Source organism: Oncorhynchus nerka, unplaced genomic scaffold (assembly GCF_034236695.1).
Source record: "Oncorhynchus nerka isolate Pitt River unplaced genomic scaffold, Oner_Uvic_2.0 unplaced_scaffold_1197, whole genome shotgun sequence".
NCBI lineage: Eukaryota > Metazoa > Chordata > Actinopteri > Salmoniformes > Salmonidae > Oncorhynchus > Oncorhynchus nerka.
This window is the reverse complement of record NW_027040137.1, coordinates 51,984-69,923: the sequence shown is the minus strand read 5'-3', so window position 1 is coordinate 69,923 and position 17,940 is coordinate 51,984. Positions and strand designations below refer to the sequence as shown.

At 40.9% G+C, this 17,940-nt stretch overlaps 10 non-coding genes across 10 annotated transcripts; all 10 read left to right on the top strand.

Annotated features, from left to right (window-relative positions):
• The first annotated feature begins 5,238 nt into the window (after positions 1–5,238).
• trnav-aac (transfer RNA valine (anticodon AAC)) lies at positions 5,239–5,310 on the top strand. The gene has a single exon. It is a non-coding gene; the product is annotated as a tRNA-Val (tRNA).
• Positions 5,311–6,444: 1,134 nt separating this feature from the next.
• Positions 6,445–6,517, top strand: trnav-cac (transfer RNA valine (anticodon CAC)). Its single transcript has one exon. It is a non-coding gene; the product is annotated as a tRNA-Val (tRNA).
• A 1,137-nt stretch (positions 6,518–7,654) lies between these two features.
• Positions 7,655–7,727, top strand: trnav-cac (transfer RNA valine (anticodon CAC)). The gene has a single exon. It is a non-coding gene; the product is annotated as a tRNA-Val (tRNA).
• Positions 7,728–8,865: 1,138 nt separating this feature from the next.
• On the top strand, positions 8,866–8,938 carry trnav-aac (transfer RNA valine (anticodon AAC)). The gene has a single exon. It is a non-coding gene; the product is annotated as a tRNA-Val (tRNA).
• Positions 8,939–10,073: 1,135 nt separating this feature from the next.
• Positions 10,074–10,146, top strand: trnav-aac (transfer RNA valine (anticodon AAC)). The gene has a single exon. It is a non-coding gene; the product is annotated as a tRNA-Val (tRNA).
• A 1,137-nt stretch (positions 10,147–11,283) lies between these two features.
• On the top strand, positions 11,284–11,356 carry trnav-cac (transfer RNA valine (anticodon CAC)). Its single transcript has one exon. It is a non-coding gene; the product is annotated as a tRNA-Val (tRNA).
• A 2,347-nt stretch (positions 11,357–13,703) lies between these two features.
• trnav-cac (transfer RNA valine (anticodon CAC)) lies at positions 13,704–13,776 on the top strand. Its single transcript has one exon. It is a non-coding gene; the product is annotated as a tRNA-Val (tRNA).
• A 1,137-nt stretch (positions 13,777–14,913) lies between these two features.
• On the top strand, positions 14,914–14,986 carry trnav-cac (transfer RNA valine (anticodon CAC)). Its single transcript has one exon. It is a non-coding gene; the product is annotated as a tRNA-Val (tRNA).
• Positions 14,987–16,120: 1,134 nt separating this feature from the next.
• Positions 16,121–16,193, top strand: trnav-cac (transfer RNA valine (anticodon CAC)). The gene has a single exon. It is a non-coding gene; the product is annotated as a tRNA-Val (tRNA).
• Positions 16,194–17,326: 1,133 nt separating this feature from the next.
• trnav-cac (transfer RNA valine (anticodon CAC)) lies at positions 17,327–17,399 on the top strand. The gene has a single exon. It is a non-coding gene; the product is annotated as a tRNA-Val (tRNA).
• Positions 17,400–17,940: the final 541 nt, after the last annotated feature.

The following is a 17,940-nucleotide window of genomic DNA, read 5'->3' as shown; positions in this document are numbered from 1 at the left end:
TGACTGGCTTCTGAGGTCTGATCAGCCTCAGGGGAGAGTCATTTGTATAATGAATGGGGTCATATTGAGTTACTAGTTTTAAGGTAGATTCATTAGAAATGAAGCAGTTTGTTGAGGGTTCAGAATTACTGTTTGAACCGCAAATGAGAAAGTGGTTCAGGATTCTGTCTTATAACATTAGCTGTGAATTTTTTTTTGAATGGGCTATTAGGGAGTTGGTATTGTAACAGAGAGAAAGTCATATTCATCATTGAGAATAAATAGGGGGAAGATAACATATTTTGAGCCAACAGGGCAGGGAAGAAATTGAGGTATTTTAATTTGATTTTAACACCCGTGTACAGGAGTGTCAAAAGACGGGGGACATTACCTGTGTAATGGGGGAGGGTGTCCGTATGGGGATTACATGATAACCAACTTGGGACAGTTCTGGGACTGGAGAAGAGGATATCCTTATGGCATAGGGAATCCCACAAAGGTGGATAGGTTTTCCATGATATGGGGGAAACCTGGGAGCACTGTTGAACTTTGTAAAGGTGATGAAATCCTACTAACCATCAAAACTATTAAGCTCTCTGATGCAGGCACTTACACCCCCGGACTACAAAGGACCGGGACAGACACGGTGGGTGTGTTTTCTATTAAGGTACTGCCAAAACCAGAGGTCTCAGACGAACCGGGGCCGGACACACTCCTCTACCACCCCTGGACCGAACCTGCCACCACTGTGTTAAAAATCTCATTAAGGTAATTAATGTTAGACTATTCAGCTATTGATCAATTAGGCACGGAGACTGGTTTTGATGGTAGGGACAATTTGTGGCTGTCTTATACAGAATAGACTTGCTTAGAATATGCTTCTTGCTAGTCAGGGGGGAGTCTGCAAGATGTTCGGTGAACAATGTTGTACGTATATCCCTAATAACACCAGTCCAGATGGTAGTATATCTAAGGGCCTTAATGGGCTTGATGCACTATCTGCTGAGATGAGGACCATGGCGGGGGTAGAGGAGTCTGACTGTCCACCTGGTTGGGAGCCTGGTTTGGTAAGTATACTGGTATGGTGGTTACTGGATTTCTGACCCTAATTCTTGTATTATTTGTTATTGATGTGATGTGCTGCTTGCATCATACCGTGTTTTAAGAAGTATGTTACAGATGTGGTGAAGGCTTCAGGCATGATGCCTTTGCTTGATGCTCCAGTTGGAGAGGCTGAGGTGAAGCATGCTTTCAGGGGAGGATAAGACTGACTGAGGATGACCCATGTATGTTTGTTCTCCCTGTCGTGAAGGGTGGCATGGTGCCCACCTGGTGCTGGATAGGAATAGCTGAGAGGACCAGATGGGTTATAAGAATGCTTTGTTCTGCTTTACTCTGTTATCCATGACCAAAGTTTTATTCCACACTTTGCAAACACATATTAAATCCATGTTATTGTCAGATAGAATACTGAGGGTCCCCAAGGAGAGGGCTTGTTAGTGTAGGAAGGATTTTTAATATGTTTAGCATTTATTAGATTATAAGTTTTTAAATAGTATTATATTTAACAGGAATATAGGACATCTATGATGATTTAGGATTATTGTTAGGATTAAGATAGATTGATTAAGGACTTTAGAGAAAAGCCGCTCATAGACATGTTCTTTCCAAAAGAAAATCCATGAGTTTAGAAAGACAAACAGTGAGGCATGTAGTTCAAATTTGGGAATGTGAAAAACAGCCACGGGCAGTTAGAAGAGCCCTCCCCCGCACTGCAGAGACCTTGAAGGTTGGAGAGCAGAGAAGTTTTAGAAGGGGGGCCAGGACGAGCAAAGATAACATAGTGGGTAGATAAGTTACTGAGTGGAGACAAAAGTGAGAATTGGACATGTGGAAAATGAAAGGGACACTCCTAAATGGAATTTCAGACATAAGGATAATTCACTAAATCTTATCTAAGTCATTGTATAAGAATAAGGCAAGGTCGTTACCTGGGCAGAGCCAGGTAACAAAAGGGGGATGGGTAAATAGTGTTCTAGAATAGGATGTGACCTACGGGATAATTAACTAATAAAAAAAAATGTGTTAATTGGTTTGACGAATAAGAAACTGTTTTATTAACCAAACCTGTATGTCCAAGAGTTTACGCACTACAGGTGAACTACAGGTGAAGACACTCAATCCAGTCCCGTGGGCCACCCGGATTCATATCGCACTGCGGGGGGGTAAGATACATAATCACTGTCGAACAAATAAACAGTGTTCGGGAGGAGAACTGGAATTAACAGAATTCCGGGGGCCATCTCTCGAATGAAGTAACCCTCCCTGTCCTGTCACCCCTGTTTTTGTTCATAGAAGTGAAGATGTGTCTGGCTCTTGCTAAGTGATGTGTTCTCGGGGAAAGGGTGGGGTTTCACATGGAAGCTGTTCGTCTGAGCTGTCTTATCGTGGGTGACGTATTCCTGATACAGCACGTCCTACTAGATATGCGGAGAGTGGTAATTTGACCCATGGTTTAGACGGTGAGGATTTTGTTCCAAAATAGAAGAGATATCAGTGCAGGTTCCCATATTGATCGTGGACAGGTCATAGCTCACACTGAAAGGGATGGCTACGTAAACCCATACACTCAATGTGGGATCAGGTGGAGTATAGTAAGGGTTGGCGTTTTGGACTGTGTTCCCGAGCAGAGGAAGTATTGTATAAAGGTGCGAATTAACATTAAGGCGGTCAATACTCAGGACCTCGGGTTATGGTATGTGGGCTTCGACCAGTTTTCAACTGATACTATGGTACCGTTCCAGGTGGCAGAAGTTAGAGTCGATAAGGAGAATATGATTGGCCGAAGTTCAACCAATCCCTCTAAAACAACGGCTATTCCTAGTGTAATCATCCAGGGTAAAGGATCAGTACGAATAGTTCAGACCAAAGACCTCAAAGAAGTTATAGAGGTGGAGACTGGGTTTGGGGAGTCCAACTTATGGTTGGAGTGGATCAGTGGCTAAAGAAGAATGTTATGCCTGTGCGAACGCTAAACCCCAGTTAACAACTATCCCTTTTCCACTGAACGGAATTAATTCCCCTAAGGGAATGGCATGTATGGTAAAGCTGTTCATGAAAGCAGGAATGCCAAATAATGACAGTTGTATTGATTTGCACTATTTATATCCCCAGGAACCAAGTTGGTACAGAGAATATGACCACTGACGAGACCATGTCTGAATTGACAGGCTGGTTGAACTCTGGGGATTTCAATAAAATAAAATGGGCCAGTGTCGACATCTGGTGGTTGTGCGGGGGAATGAGTTTGTGCAGTATTGCCGACTGATTGGACTGGTTAGGAATGCCTTTTACACTCATACAACACCAAGACATGAAGTTAGCCAAAACGAGAGAGAAGAGATGCTCCATCTAGGTCTTTTGGCGAAAGAGTATATATTGATAACATTGGGGTTCCACGAGGTGTGCCGGATGAGTTCAAGGCAAGAAATCAGATACTAGCAGGATTAGAGTGGTCTACTCTCAATAAGAATGTAGACTGGATTAATTATAGTTACCAGAAGGGTTATTAAAGGGTTTGTAGAACAGACTAAAGCAACCAGCTGGAAGACCTGACAGAAAAGAATTGCATTAGATAAAAGGAGGAAGTGGGCATGGTAATCAGGACCATGTCTTACGTCCCAGGTAGCACAGCTCCGGACGAATCAGTGCCCGAAGCCTCAGCTGTTTTGACCACCCTGGCTCACGGGTTGGCAGAAACTCTGGGGTGGATACTTCTCTGAACTAAATTGGGTTGACAGTATTTATGGAAAAATGTGGTGTTATGGGCCACCTTAACCGGTGTGACTGTGTTAGTCTTGTACGTACGTGGTTGATTGCGTGTATGTATGAAAGTTATTGTTTCCAGGACTCTGGAGAGATCAATGACACTACAGATGGTGCGTTATGGGCCGTTTCCAGGTTCTGACCCATGGTGGACTGAAGGCATGTCTACAGAGGAAGTGGACGAATCTGGATCTGTCAATTGTGGGGAATTTATGTTTGATGAGAATAGCGTTGAGATGAAGGGGAATTAGATTGTAATTTGTTTCAATGATTAAACTGTTTTTTAATAAAGATTGTAAAAAGAAAAAAAAGAAAAAATCCTGAAAGAGGAGTTATGATTCTGATGTAGGTTTAAAAACAGTTGGAGTTAAGGTTAGATTTGATTAATGATGGGTGAAGAGTCGGGTAAACATTTATAATAATATTTTTATTTTGTAGATTTGAATGTATAATATTTGATCAAAGGGAGGATTGATAGAGGAAAAAATGGTTGAAATGACTAATTATGTATACATTCCAATCAGAAACTGACTAGTCCAAATGCTATAATGTACTGTACATGTGAGTTTTCCCTCTTGCTCCCTTTCCCAATTGTATATAATGTAGTCAGGAGTTAGTAACAATGTAGGTCTGTTCCTTAGTTCATTCAGTTGTACAAATCTCCAGGTGGTGGGAACGGGCCATCTCCAAATGGTCGGGAATGTTGATTTATGCTGACTGGCCTTGACTTCGTGCTGATAACGCGAAGGCTTGAGAGCTAGAGGGGCCCTCTGTTTGTGAAACGGAACGTTTGGAAAACGCTGACGTCATTTTCAGTTTATAACCTGTGGAAATGTGTGTATGCATTCAGTACTCTCTGGAATTAAACACTCTTACCTGGCTTTTGAGACTGGTCTCGATCTACTTCATGCATAATTAATGAACTTACACATCATTAATGAATTAGAAACGAGTGCGAAATTGGTTTTGGCAATTAAAGCATAAAGGAATTTAGAATTCCTCTATCAATAATCCAAGGTAAAACAAACAAAAATGTAGATCGTTTTCTGTCATTTCAGCTGCTTGATGTGATTGTGTGATAGATTTAGTTGGCTGGCTAGCAAAGGAAAAGAAGCTAGCCTGCATAGGTACAGTGCATTCGGAAAGTTTTCAGGCCCCTTACTTTTTCCACATTTTGTTACGTTACAGACTTATACTAAAATGGATGAAATAAAATAAAATCTATCTACACACAATACCCCATAATGACAAAGCGATAACATATAGTTTTTATTAATAAAACAAATATTTTAAAAATACCTCATAATTCCCGGCTTCTCAAGCCTTATTGCTTAATTAATGGACTAAGTAATTTCTGATTTTCAATAGGTTCTGAGAGAGATAAATGCCCCACCCAGCCAAAGTCAGCCACACCCTTAGTATTCCACTCATCAGGTTTCTGTAGTGTAGTGGTTATCACGTTCACCTAACACGTGAAAGGTCCCGGTTCGAGACCGGGTGGAAACACTTTTTAACAAATTGGACAGTAAGCCTATTCACTTAGGGCTCGGTCCCAATTTCGAATTCATGCTTTTCCTTCGCACTTCTCAGTATTTGGTATTCAGACTTACCTTTTTAGTCGCGTAACGCACTCTGCATGTGTGGCTAGCTTGGGCGCTCTGAATACATTCCTGCTACGTGTGGTCTGAGGTCCATAATGATTCAAATAGTTTACCACTCCAGGGTAAGCCGACAAGAAACACAGCCCTTATTTTAAGTGTTTTTAAAATCCCCTGTGGGGAACATGAAGGGGGGAAAATGATTGGAACCATTTTCCTGTTTGACCGCTAGTTTTTAATGGGTATTATGGCTCTTTCTGTGGTACTCACTTTGGGATATTATGTGAGGTAAACTTGTGGTTATTCCGAATATTTTCCACAACTTCCTGTTTTTGTATTGTAGTTTCAGTAGTGTAGTGGTTATCACGTTCGCCTCACACGCGAAAGGTCATATTCAATATTTCCCAATGCCCAGAGGCTAGCATTTGGTTTGAAACAGTTGTGGTTTATCTAAACCTTGCTGTCTACCTCTCCGACCTGTGGATCAATGTTGCCGTTTTTTGGGGACCTCCACCGTGCGATCTGTATGAATGTGAACAGACTGACAGCTTCTCTGAGCCAGGCAAATTCATTTATCAGGGTCATTGTAATGGATATATCCAAAGAAATGGCAATATAATCCAAGGTAAAACAAACAAAAATGTAGATCGTTTTCTGTCATTTCAGCTGCTTGATGTGATTGTGTGATAGATTTAGTTGGCTGGCTAGCAAAGGAAAAGAAGCTAGCCTGCATAGGTACAGTGCATTCGGAAAGTTTTCAGGCCCCTTACTTTTTCCACATTTTGTTACGTTACAGACTTATACTAAAATGGATGAAATAAAATAAAATCTATCTACACACAATACCCCATAATGACAAAGCGATAACATATAGTTTTTATTAATAAAACAAATATTTTAAAAATACCTCATAATTCCCGGCTTCTCAAGCCTTATTGCTTAATTAATGGACTAAGTCATTTCTGATTTTCAATAGGTTCTGAGAGCGATAAATGCCCCACCCAGCCAAAGTCAGCCACACCCTTAGTATTCCACTCATCAGGTTTCTGTAGTGTAGTGGTTATCACGTTCGCCTCACACGCGAAAGGTCCCCGGTTCGAGACCGGGTGGAAACACTTTTTAACAAATTGGACAGTCAGCCTATTCACTTAGGGCTCGGTCCCAATTTCGGAATTCATGCTTTTCCTTCGCACTTCTCAGTATTTGGTATTCAGACTTACCTTTTTTAGTCGCGTAACGCACTCTGCATGTGTGGCTAGCTTGGGCGCTCTGAATACATTCCTGCTACGTGTGGTCTGAGGTCCATAATGATTCAAATAGTTTACCACTCCAGGGTAAGCCGACAAGAAACACAGCCCTTATTTTAAGTGTTTTTAAAATCCCCTGTGGGGAACATGAAGGGTGGAAAAATGATTGGAACCATTTTCCTGTTTGACCGCTAGTTTTTAATGGGTATTATGGCTCTTTCTGTGGTACTCACTTTGGGATATTATGTGAGGTAGACTTGTGGGCATTCCTAATATTTTCCACGACTTCCTCTTTTTGTATTGTAGTTTCAGTAGTGTAGTGGTTATCACGTTCGCCTCACACGCGAAAGGTCATATTCAATATTTCCCAATGCCCAGAGGCTAGCATTTGGTTTGAAACAGTTGTGGTTTATCTAAACCTTGCTGTCTACCTCTCCGACCTGTGGATCAATGTTGCCGTTTTTTGGGGACCTCCACCGTGCGATCTGTATGAATGTGAACAGACTGACAGCTTCTCTGAGCCAGGCAAATTCATTTATCAGGGTCATTGTAATGGATATATCCAAAGAAATGGCAATATAATCCAAGGTAAAACAAACAAAAATGTAGATCGTTTTCTGTCATTTCAGCTGCTTGATGTGATTGTGTGATAGATTTAGTTGGCTGGCTAGCAAAGGAAAAGAAGCTAGCCTGCATAGGTACAGTGCATTCGGAAAGTTTTCAGGCCCCTTACTTTTTCCACATTTTGTTACGTTACAGACTTATACTAAAATGGATGAAATAAAATAAAATCTATCTACACACAATACCCCATAATGACAAAGCGATAACATATAGTTTTTATTAATAAAACAAATATTTTAAAAATACCTCATAATTCCCGGCTTCTCAAGCCTTATTGCTTAATTAATGGACTAAGTAATTTCAGATTTTCAATAGGTTCTGAGAGCGATAAATGTCCCACCCCGCCAAAGTCAGCCACACCCTTAGTGTTCCACTCATTAGGTTTCCATAGTGCAGTGGTTATCACGTTCGCCTCACATGCGAAAGGTCCCCGGTTCGAAACCGGGCGGAAACACATTTGAACAAATTGGACAGTAAGCCTATTCACTTTGGGCTCGGTCCCAATTTCGGAATTCATGCTTTTCCTTCGCACTTCTCAGCATTTGGTATTCAGACTTACTTTTTTTAGTCGCGTAACGCACTCTGCATGTGTGGCTAGCTTGGGCGCTCTGAATACATTCCTGCTACGTGTGGTCTGAGGTCCATAATGATTCAAATAGTTTACCACTCCAGGGTAAGCCGACAAGAAACACAGCCCTTATTTTAAGTGTTTTTAAAATCCCCTGTGGGGAACATGAAGGGTGGAAAAATGATTGGAACCATTTTCCTGTTTGACCGCTAGTTTTTAATGGGTATTATGGCTCTTTCTGTGGTACTCACTTTGGGATATTATGTGAGGTAGACTTGTGGGCATTCCTAATATTTTCCACGACTTCCTCTTTTTGTATTGTAGTTTCAGTAGTGTAGTGGTTATCACGTTCGCCTCACACGCGAAAGGTCATATTCAATATTTCCCAATGCCCAGAGGCTAGCATTTGGTTTGAAACAGTTGTGGTTTATCTAAACCTTGCTGTCTACCTCTCCGACCTGTGGATCAATGTTGCCGTTTTTGGGGGACCTCCACCGTGCGATCTGTATGAATGTGAACAGACTGACAGCTTCTCTGAGCCAGGCAAATTCATTTATCAGGGTCATTGTAATGGATATATCCAAAGAAATGGCAATATAATCCAAGGTAAAACAAACAAAAATGTAGATCGTTTTCTGTCATTTCAGCTGCTTGATGTGATTGTGTGATAGATTTAGTTGGCTGGCTAGCAAAGGAAAAGAAGCTAGCCTGCATAGGTACAGTGCATTCGGAAAGTTTTCAGGCCCCTTACTTTTTCCACATTTTTGTTACGTTACAGACTTATACTAAAATGGATGAAATAAAATAAAATCTATCTACACACAATACCCCATAATGACAAAGCGATAACATATAGTTTTTATTAATAAAACAAATATTTTAAAAATACCTCATAATTCCCGGCTTCTCAAGCCTTATTGCTTAATTAATGGACTAAGTAATTTCTGATTTTCAATAGGTTCTGAGAGCGATAAATGCCCCACCCAGCCAAAGTCAGCCACACCCTTAGTATTCCACTCATCAGGTTTCTGTAGTGTAGTGGTTATCACGTTCGCCTAACACGCGAAAGGTCCCCGGTTCGAGACCGGGCGGAAACACTTTTTAACAAATTGGACAGTAAGCCTATTCACTTAGGGCTCGGTCCCAATTTGGAATTCATGCTTTTCCTTCGCACTTCTCAGTATTTGGTATTCAGACTTACCTTTTTTAGTCGCGTAACGCACTCTGCATGTGTGGCTAGCTTGGGCGCTCTGAATACATTCCTGCTACGTGTGGTCTGAGGTCCATAATGATTCAAATAGTTTACCACTCCAGGGTAAGCCGACAAGAAACACAGCCCTTATTTTAAGTGTTTTTAAAATCCCCTGTGGGGAACATGAAGGGTGGAAAAATGATTGGAACCATTTTCCTGTTTGACCGCTAGTTTTTAATGGGTATTATGGCTCTTTCTGTGGTACTCACTTTGGGATATTATGTGAGGTAGACTTGTGGGCATTCCTAATATTTTCCACGACTTCCTCTTTTTGTATTGTAGTTTCAGTAGTGTAGTGGTTATCACGTTCGCCTCACACGCGAAAGGTCATATTCAATATTTCCCAATGCCCAGAGGCTAGCATTTGGTTTGAAACAGTTGTGGTTTATCTAAACCTTGCTGTCTACCTCTCCGACCTGTGGATCAATGTTGCCGTTTTTGGGGACCTCCACCGTGCGATCTGTATGAATGTGAACAGACTGACAGCTTCTCTGAGCCAGGCAAATTCATTTATCAGGGTCATTGTAATGGATATATCCAAAGAAATGGCAATATAATCCAAGGTAAAACAAACAAAAATGTAGATCGTTTTCTGTCATTTCAGCTGCTTGATGTGATTGTGTGATAGATTTAGTTGGCTGGCTAGCAAAGGAAAAGAAGCTAGCCTGCATAGGTACAGTGCATTCGGAAAGTTTTCAGGCCCCTTACTTTTTCCACATTTTGTTACGTTACAGACTTATACTAAAATGGATGAAATAAAATAAAATCTATCTACACACAATACCCCATAATGACAAAGCGATAACATATAGTTTTTATTAATAAAACAAATATTTTAAAAATACCTCATAATTCCCGGCTTCTCAAGCCTTATTGCTTAATTAATGGACTAAGTAATTTCTGATTTTCAATAGGTTCTGAGAGCGATAAATGCCCCACCCAGCCAAAGTCAGCCACACCCTTAGTATTCCACTCATCAGGTTTCTGTAGTGTAGTGGTTATCACGTTCGCCTAACACGCGAAAGGTCCCCGGTTCGAGACCGGGCGGAAACACTTTTAACAAATTGGACAGTAAGCCTATTCACTTAGGGCTCGGTCCCAATTTTTCGGAATTCATGCTTTTCCTTCGCACTTCTCAGTATTTGGTATTCAGACTTACCTTTTTTAGTCGCGTAACGCACTCTGCATGTGTGGCTAGCTTGGGCGCTCTGAATACATTCCTGCTACGTGTGGTCTGAGGTCCATAATGATTCAAATAGTTTACCACTCCAGGGTAAGCCGACAAGAAACACAGCCCTTATTTTAAGTGTTTTTAAAATCCCCTGTGGGGAACATGAAGGGTGGAAAAATGATTGGAACCATTTTCCTGTTTGACCGCTAGTTTTTAATGGGTATTATGGCTCTTTCTGTGGTACTCACTTTGGGATATTATGTGAGGTAGACTTGTGGGCATTCCTAATATTTTCCACGACTTCCTCTTTTTGTATTGTAGTTTCAGTAGTGTAGTGGTTATCACGTTCGCCTCACACGCGAAAGGTCATATTCAATATTTCCCAATGCCCAGAGGCTAGCATTTGGTTTGAAACAGTTGTGGTTTATCTAAACCTTGCTGTCTACCTCTCCGACCTGTGGATCAATGTTGCCGTTTTTTGGGGGACCTCCACCGTGCGATCTGTATGAATGTGAACAGACTGACAGCTTCTCTGAGCCAGGCAAATTCATTTATCAGGGTCATTGTAATGGATATATCCAAAGAAATGGCAATATAATCCAAGGTAAAACAAACAAAAATGTAGATCGTTTTCTGTCATTTCAGCTGCTTGATGTGATTGTGTGATAGATTTAGTTGGCTGGCTAGCAAAGGAAAAGAAGCTAGCCTGCATAGGTACAGTGCATTCGGAAAGTTTTCAGGCCCCTTACTTTTTCCACATTTTGTTACGTTACAGACTTATACTAAAATGGATGAAATAAAATAAAATCTATCTACACACAATACCCCATAATGACAAACGATAACATATAGTTTTTATTAATAAAACAAATATTTTAAAAATACCTCATAATTCCCGGCTTCTCAAGCCTTATTGCTTAATTAATGGACTAAGTAATTTCTGATTTTCAATAGGTCTGAGAGCGATAAATGCCCCACCCAGCCAAAGTCAGCCACACCCTTAGTATTCCACTCATCAGGTTTCTGTAGTGTAGTGGTTATCACGTTCGCCTCACACGCGAAAGGTCCCCGGTTCGAGACCGGGTGGAAACACATTTTAACAAATTGGACAGTCAGCCTATTCACTTAGGGCTCGGTCCCAATTTTGGAATTCATGCTTTTCCTTCGCAGCACTTCTCAGTATTTGGTATTCAGACTTACCTTTTTTAGTCGCGTAACGCACTCTGCATGTGTGGCTAGCTTGGGCGCTCTGAATACATTCCTGCTACGTGTGGTCTGAGGTCCATAATGATTCAAATAGTTTACCACTCCAGGGTAAGCCGACAAGAAACACAGCCCTTATTTTAAGTGTTTTTAAAATCCCCTGTGGGGAACATGAAGGGTGGAAAAATGATTGGAACCATTTTCCTGTTTGACCGCTAGTTTTTAATGGGTATTATGGCTCTTTCTGTGGTACTCACTTTGGGATATTATGTGAGGTAGACTTGTGGGCATTCCTAATATTTTCCACGACTTCCTCTTTTTGTATTGTAGTTTCAGTAGTGTAGTGGTTATCACGTTCGCCTCACACGCGAAAGGTCATATTCAATATTTCCCAATGCCCAGAGGCTAGCATTTGGTTTGAAACAGTTGTGGTTTATCTAAACCTTGCTGTCTACCTCTCCGACCTGTGGATCAATGTTGCCGTTTTTGGGGGACCTCCACCGTGCGATCTGTATGAATGTGAACAGACTGACAGCTTCTCTGAGCCAGGCAAATTCATTTATCAGGGTCATTGTAATGGATATATCCAAAGAAATGGCAATATAATCCAAGGTAAAACAAACAAAAATGTAGATCGTTTTCTGTCATTTCAGCTGCTTGATGTGATTGTGTGATAGATTTAGTTGGCTGGCTAGCAAAGGAAAAGAAGCTAGCCTGCATAGGTACAGTGCATTCGGAAAGTTTTCAGGCCCCTTACTTTTTCCACATTTTGTTACGTTACAGACTTATACTAAAATGGATGAAATAAAATAAAATCTATCTACACACAATACCCCATAATGACAAAGCGATAACATATAGTTTTTATTAATAAAACAAATATTTAAAAAAATACCTCATAATTCCCGGCTTCTCAAGCCTTATTGCTTAATTAATGGACTAAGTAATTTCTGATTTTCAATAGGTTCTGAGATTGATAAATGCCCCACCCAGCCAAAGTCAGCCACACCCTTAGTATTCCACTCATCAGGTTTCTGTAGTGTAGTGGTTATCACGTTCGCCTCACGCGAAAGGTCCCCGGTTCGAGAAACCGGGTGGAAACATTTTAACAAATTGGACAGTAAGCCTATTCACTTAGGGCTCGGTCCCAATTTGGAATTCATGCTTTTCCTTCGCACTTCTCAGTATTTGGTATTCAGACTTACCTTTTTAGTCGCGTAATACACTCTGCATGTGTGGCTAGCTTGGGCGCTCTGAATACATTCCTGCTACGTGTGGTCTGAGGTCCATAATGATTCAAATAGTTTACCACTCCAGGGTAAGCCGACAAGAAACACAGCCCTTATTTTAAGTGTTTTTAAAATCCCCTGTGGGGAACATGAAGGGTGGAAAAATGATTGGAACCATTTTCCTGTTTGACCGCTAGTTTTTAATGGGTATTATGGCTCTTTCTGTGGTACTCACTTTGGGATATTATGTGAGGTAGACTTGTGGGCATTCCTAATATTTTCCACGACTTCCTCTTTTTGTATTGTAGTTTCAGTAGTGTAGTGGTTATCACGTTCGCCTCACACGCGAAAGGTCATATTCAATATTTCCCAATGCCCAGAGGCTAGCATTTGGTTTGAAACAGTTGTGGTTTATCTAAACCTTGCTGTCTACCTCTCCGACCTGTGGATCAATGTTGCCGTTTTTGGGGGACCTCCACCGTGCGATCTGTATGAATGTGAACAGACTGACAGCTTCTCTGAGCCAGGCAAATTCATTTATCAGGGTCATTGTAATGGATATATCCAAAGAAATGGCAATATAATCCAAGGTAAAACAAACAAAAATGTAGATCGTTTTCTGTCATTTCAGCTGCTTGATGTGATTGTGTGATAGATTTAGTTGGCTGGCTAGCAAAGGAAAAGAAGCTAGCCTGCATAGGTACAGTGCATTCGGAAAGTTTTCAGGCCCCTTACTTTTTCCACATTTTGTTACGTTACAGACTTATACTAAAATGGATGAAATAAAATAAAATCTATCTACACACAATACCCCATAATGACAAAGCGATAACATATAGTTTTTATTAATAAAACAAATATTTAAAAAATACCTCATAATTCCCGGCTTCTCAAGCCTTATTGCTTAATTAATGGACTAAGTAATTTCTGATTTTCAATAGGTTCTGAGAGCGATAAATGCCCCACCCAGCCAAAGTCAGCCACACCCTTAGTATTCCACTCATCAGGTTTCTGTAGTGTAGTGGTTATCACGTTCGCCTCACACGCGAAAGGTCCCCGGTTCGAGACCGGGTGGAAACACTTTTTAACAAATTGGACAGTCAGCCTAATCACTTAGGGCTCGGTCCCAATTTCGGAATTCATGCTTTTCCTTCGCACTTCTCAGTATTTGGTATTCAGACTTACCTTTTTTGTCGCGTAACGCACTCTGCATGTGTGGCTAGCTTGGGCGCTCTGAATACATTCCTGCTACGTGTGGTCTGAGGTCCATAATGATTCAAATAGTTTACCACTCCAGGGTAAGCCGACAAGAAACACAGCCCTTATTTTAAGTGTTTTTAAAATCCCCTGTGGGGAACATGAAGGGTGGAAAAATGATTGGAACCATTTTCCTGTTTGACCGCTAGTTTTTAATGGGTATTATGGCTCTTTCTGTGGTACTCACTTTGGGATATTATGTGAGGTAGACTTGTGGGCATTCCTAATATTTTCCACGACTTCCTCTTTTTGTATTGTAGTTTCAGTAGTGTAGTGGTTATCACGTTCGCCTCACACGCGAAAGGTCATATTCAATATTTCCCAATGCCCAGAGGCTAGCATTTGGTTTGAAACAGTTGTGGTTTATCTAAACCTTGCTGTCTACCTCTCCGACCTGTGGATCAATGTTGCCGTTTTTGGGGGACCTCCACCGTGCGATCTGTATGAATGTGAACAGACTGACAGCTTCTCTGAGCCAGGCAAATTCATTTATCAGGGTCATTGTAATGGATATATCCAAAGAAATGGCAATATAATCCAAGGTAAAACAAACAAAAATGTAGATCGTTTTCTGTCATTTCAGCTGCTTGATGTGATTGTGTGATAGATTTAGTTGGCTGGCTAGCAAAGGAAAAGAAGCTAGCCTGCATAAGGTACAGTGCATTCGGAAAGTTTTCAGGCCCCTTACTTTTTCCACATTTTGTTACGTTACAGACTTATACTAAAATGGATGAAATAAAATAAAATCTATCTACACACAATACCCCATAATGACAAAGCGATAACATATAGTTTTTATTAATAAAACAAATATTTTAAAAATACCTCATAATTCCCGGCTTCTCAAGCCTTATTGCTTAATTAATGGACTAAGTAATTTCTGATTTTCAATAGGTTCTGAGATTGATAAATGCCCCACCCAGCCAAAGTCAGCCACACCCTTAGTATTCCACTCATCAGGTTTCTGTAGTGTAGTGGTTATCACGTTCGCCTCACACGCGAAAGGTCCCCGGTTCGAGACCGGGTGGAAACATTTTAACAAATTGGACAGTCAGCCTAATCACTTAGGGCTCGGTCCCAATTTTGGAATTCATGCTTTTCCTTCGCACTTCTCAGTATTTGGTATTCAGACTTACCTTTTTAGTCGCGTAACGCACTCTGCATGTGTGGCTAGCTTGGGCGCTCTGAATACATTCCTGCTACGTGTGGTCTGAGGTCCATAATGATTCAAATAGTTTACCACTCCAGGGTAAGCCGACAAGAAACACAGCCCTTATTTTAAGTGTTTTTAAAATCCCCTGTGGGGAACATGAAGGGTGGAAAAATGATTGGAACCATTTTCCTGTTTGACCGCTAGTTTTTAATGGGTATTATGGCTCTTTCTGTGGTACTCACTTTGGGATATTATGTGAGGTAGACTTGTGGGCATTCCTAATATTTTCCACGACTTCCTCTTTTTGTATTGTAGTTTCAGTAGTGTAGTGGTTATCACGTTCGCCTCACACGCGAAAGGTCATATTCAATATTTCCCAATGCCCAGAGGCTAGCATTTGGTTTGAAACAGTTGTGGTTTATCTAAACCTTGCTGTCTACCTCTCCGACCTGTGGATCAATGTTGCCGTTTTTGGGGGACCTCCACCGTGCGATCTGTATGAATGTGAACAGACTGACAGCTTCTCTGAGCCAGGCAAATTCATTTATCAGGGTCATTGTAATGGATATATCCAAAGAAATGGCAATATAATCCAAGGTAAAACAAACAAAAATGTAGATCGTTTTCTGTCATTTCAGCTGCTTGATGTGATTGTGTGATAGATTTAGTTGGCTGGCTAGCAAAGGAAAAGAAGCTAGCCTGCATAGGTACAGTGCATTCGGAAAGTTTTCAGGCCCCTTACTTTTTCCACATTTTGTTACGTTACAGACTTATACTAAAATGGATGAAATAAAATAAAATCTATCTACACACAATACCCCATAATGACAAAGCGATAACATATAGTTTTTATTAATAAAACAAATATTTTAAAAATACCTCATAATTCCCGGCTTCTCAAGCCTTATTGCTTAATTAATGGACTAAGTAATTTCTGATTTTCAATAGGTTCTGAGAGCGATAAATGCCCCACCCAGCCAAAGTCAGCCACACCCTTAGTATTCCACTCATCAGGTTTCTGTAGTGTAGTGGTTATCACGTTCGCCTCACACGCGAAAGGTCCCCGGTTCGAGACCGGGTGGAAACATTTTAACAAATTGGACAGTCAGCCTAATCACTTAGGGCTCGGTCCCAATTTTGGAATTCATGCTTTTCCTTCGCACTTCTCAGTATTTGGTATTCAGACTTACCTTTTTTAGTCGCGTAACGCACTCTGCATGTGTGGCTAGCTTGGGCGCTCTGAATACATTCCTGCTACGTGTGGTCTGAGGTCCATAATGATTCAAATAGTTTACCACTCCAGGGTAAGCCGACAAGAAACACAGCCCTTATTTTAAGTGTTTTTAAAATCCCCTGTGGGGAACATGAAGGGTGGAAAAATGATTGGAACCATTTTCCTGTTTGACCGCTAGTTTTTAATGGGTATTATGGCTCTTTCTGTGGTACTCACTTTGGGATATTATGTGAGGTAGACTTGTGGGCATTCCTAATATTTCCACGACTTCCTCTTTTTGTATTGTAGTTTCAGTAGTGTAGTGGTTATCACGTTCGCCTCACACGCGAAAGGTCATATTCAATATTTCCCAATGCCCAGAGGCTAGCATTTGGTTTGAAACAGTTGTGGTTTATCTAAACCTTGCTGTCTACCTCTCCGACCTGTGGATCAATGTTGCCGTTTTTGGGGACCTCCACCGTGCGATCTGTATGAATGTGAACAGACTGACAGCTTCTCTGAGCCAGGCAAATTCATTTATCAGGGTCATTGTAATGGATATATCCAAAGAAATGGCAATATAATCCAAGGTAAAACAAACAAAAATGTAGATCGTTTTCTGTCATTTCAGCTGCTTGATGTGATTGTGTGATAGATTTAGTTGGCTGGCTAGCAAAGGAAAAGAAGCTAGCCTGCATAGGTACAGTGCATTCGGAAAGTTTTCAGGCCCCTTACTTTTTCCACATTTTGTTACGTTACAGACTTATACTAAAATGGATGAAATAAAATAAAATCTATCTACACACAATACCCCATAATGACAAAGCGATAACATATAGTTTTTATTAATAAAACAAATATTTTAAAAATACCTCATAATTCCCGGCTTCTCAAGCCTTATTGCTTAATTAATGGACTAAGTAATTTCTGATTTTCAATAGGTTCTGAGATTGATAAATGCCCCACCCAGCCAAAGTCAGCCACACCCTTAGTATTCCACTCATCAGGTTTCTGTAGTGTAGTGGTTATCACGTTCGCCTCACACGCGAAAGGTCCCCGGTTCGAGACCGGGTGGAAACACTTTTTAACAAATTGGACAGTCAGCCTATTCACTTAGGGCTCGGTCCCAATTTTGGAATTCATGCTTTTCCTTCGCACTTCTCAGTATTTGGTATTCAGACTTACCTTTTTAGTCGCGTAACGCACTCTGCATGTGTGGCTAGCTTGGGCGCTCTGAATACATTCCTGCTACGTGTGGTCTGAGGTCCATAATGATTCAAATAGTTTACCACTCCAGGGTAAGCCGACAAGAAACACAGCCCTTATTTTAAGTGTTTTTAAAATCCCCTGTGGGGAACATGAAGGGTGGAAAAATGATTGGAACCATTTTCCTGTTTGACCGCTAGTTTTTAATGGGTATTATGGCTCTTTCTGTGGTACTCACTTTGGGATATTATGTGAGGTAGACTTGTGGGCATTCCTAATATTTTCCACGACTTCCTCTTTTTGTATTGTAGTTTCAGTAGTGTAGTGGTTATCACGTTCGCCTCACACGCGAAAGGTCATATTCAATATTTCCCAATGCCCAGAGGCTAGCATTTGGTTTGAAACAGTTGTGGTT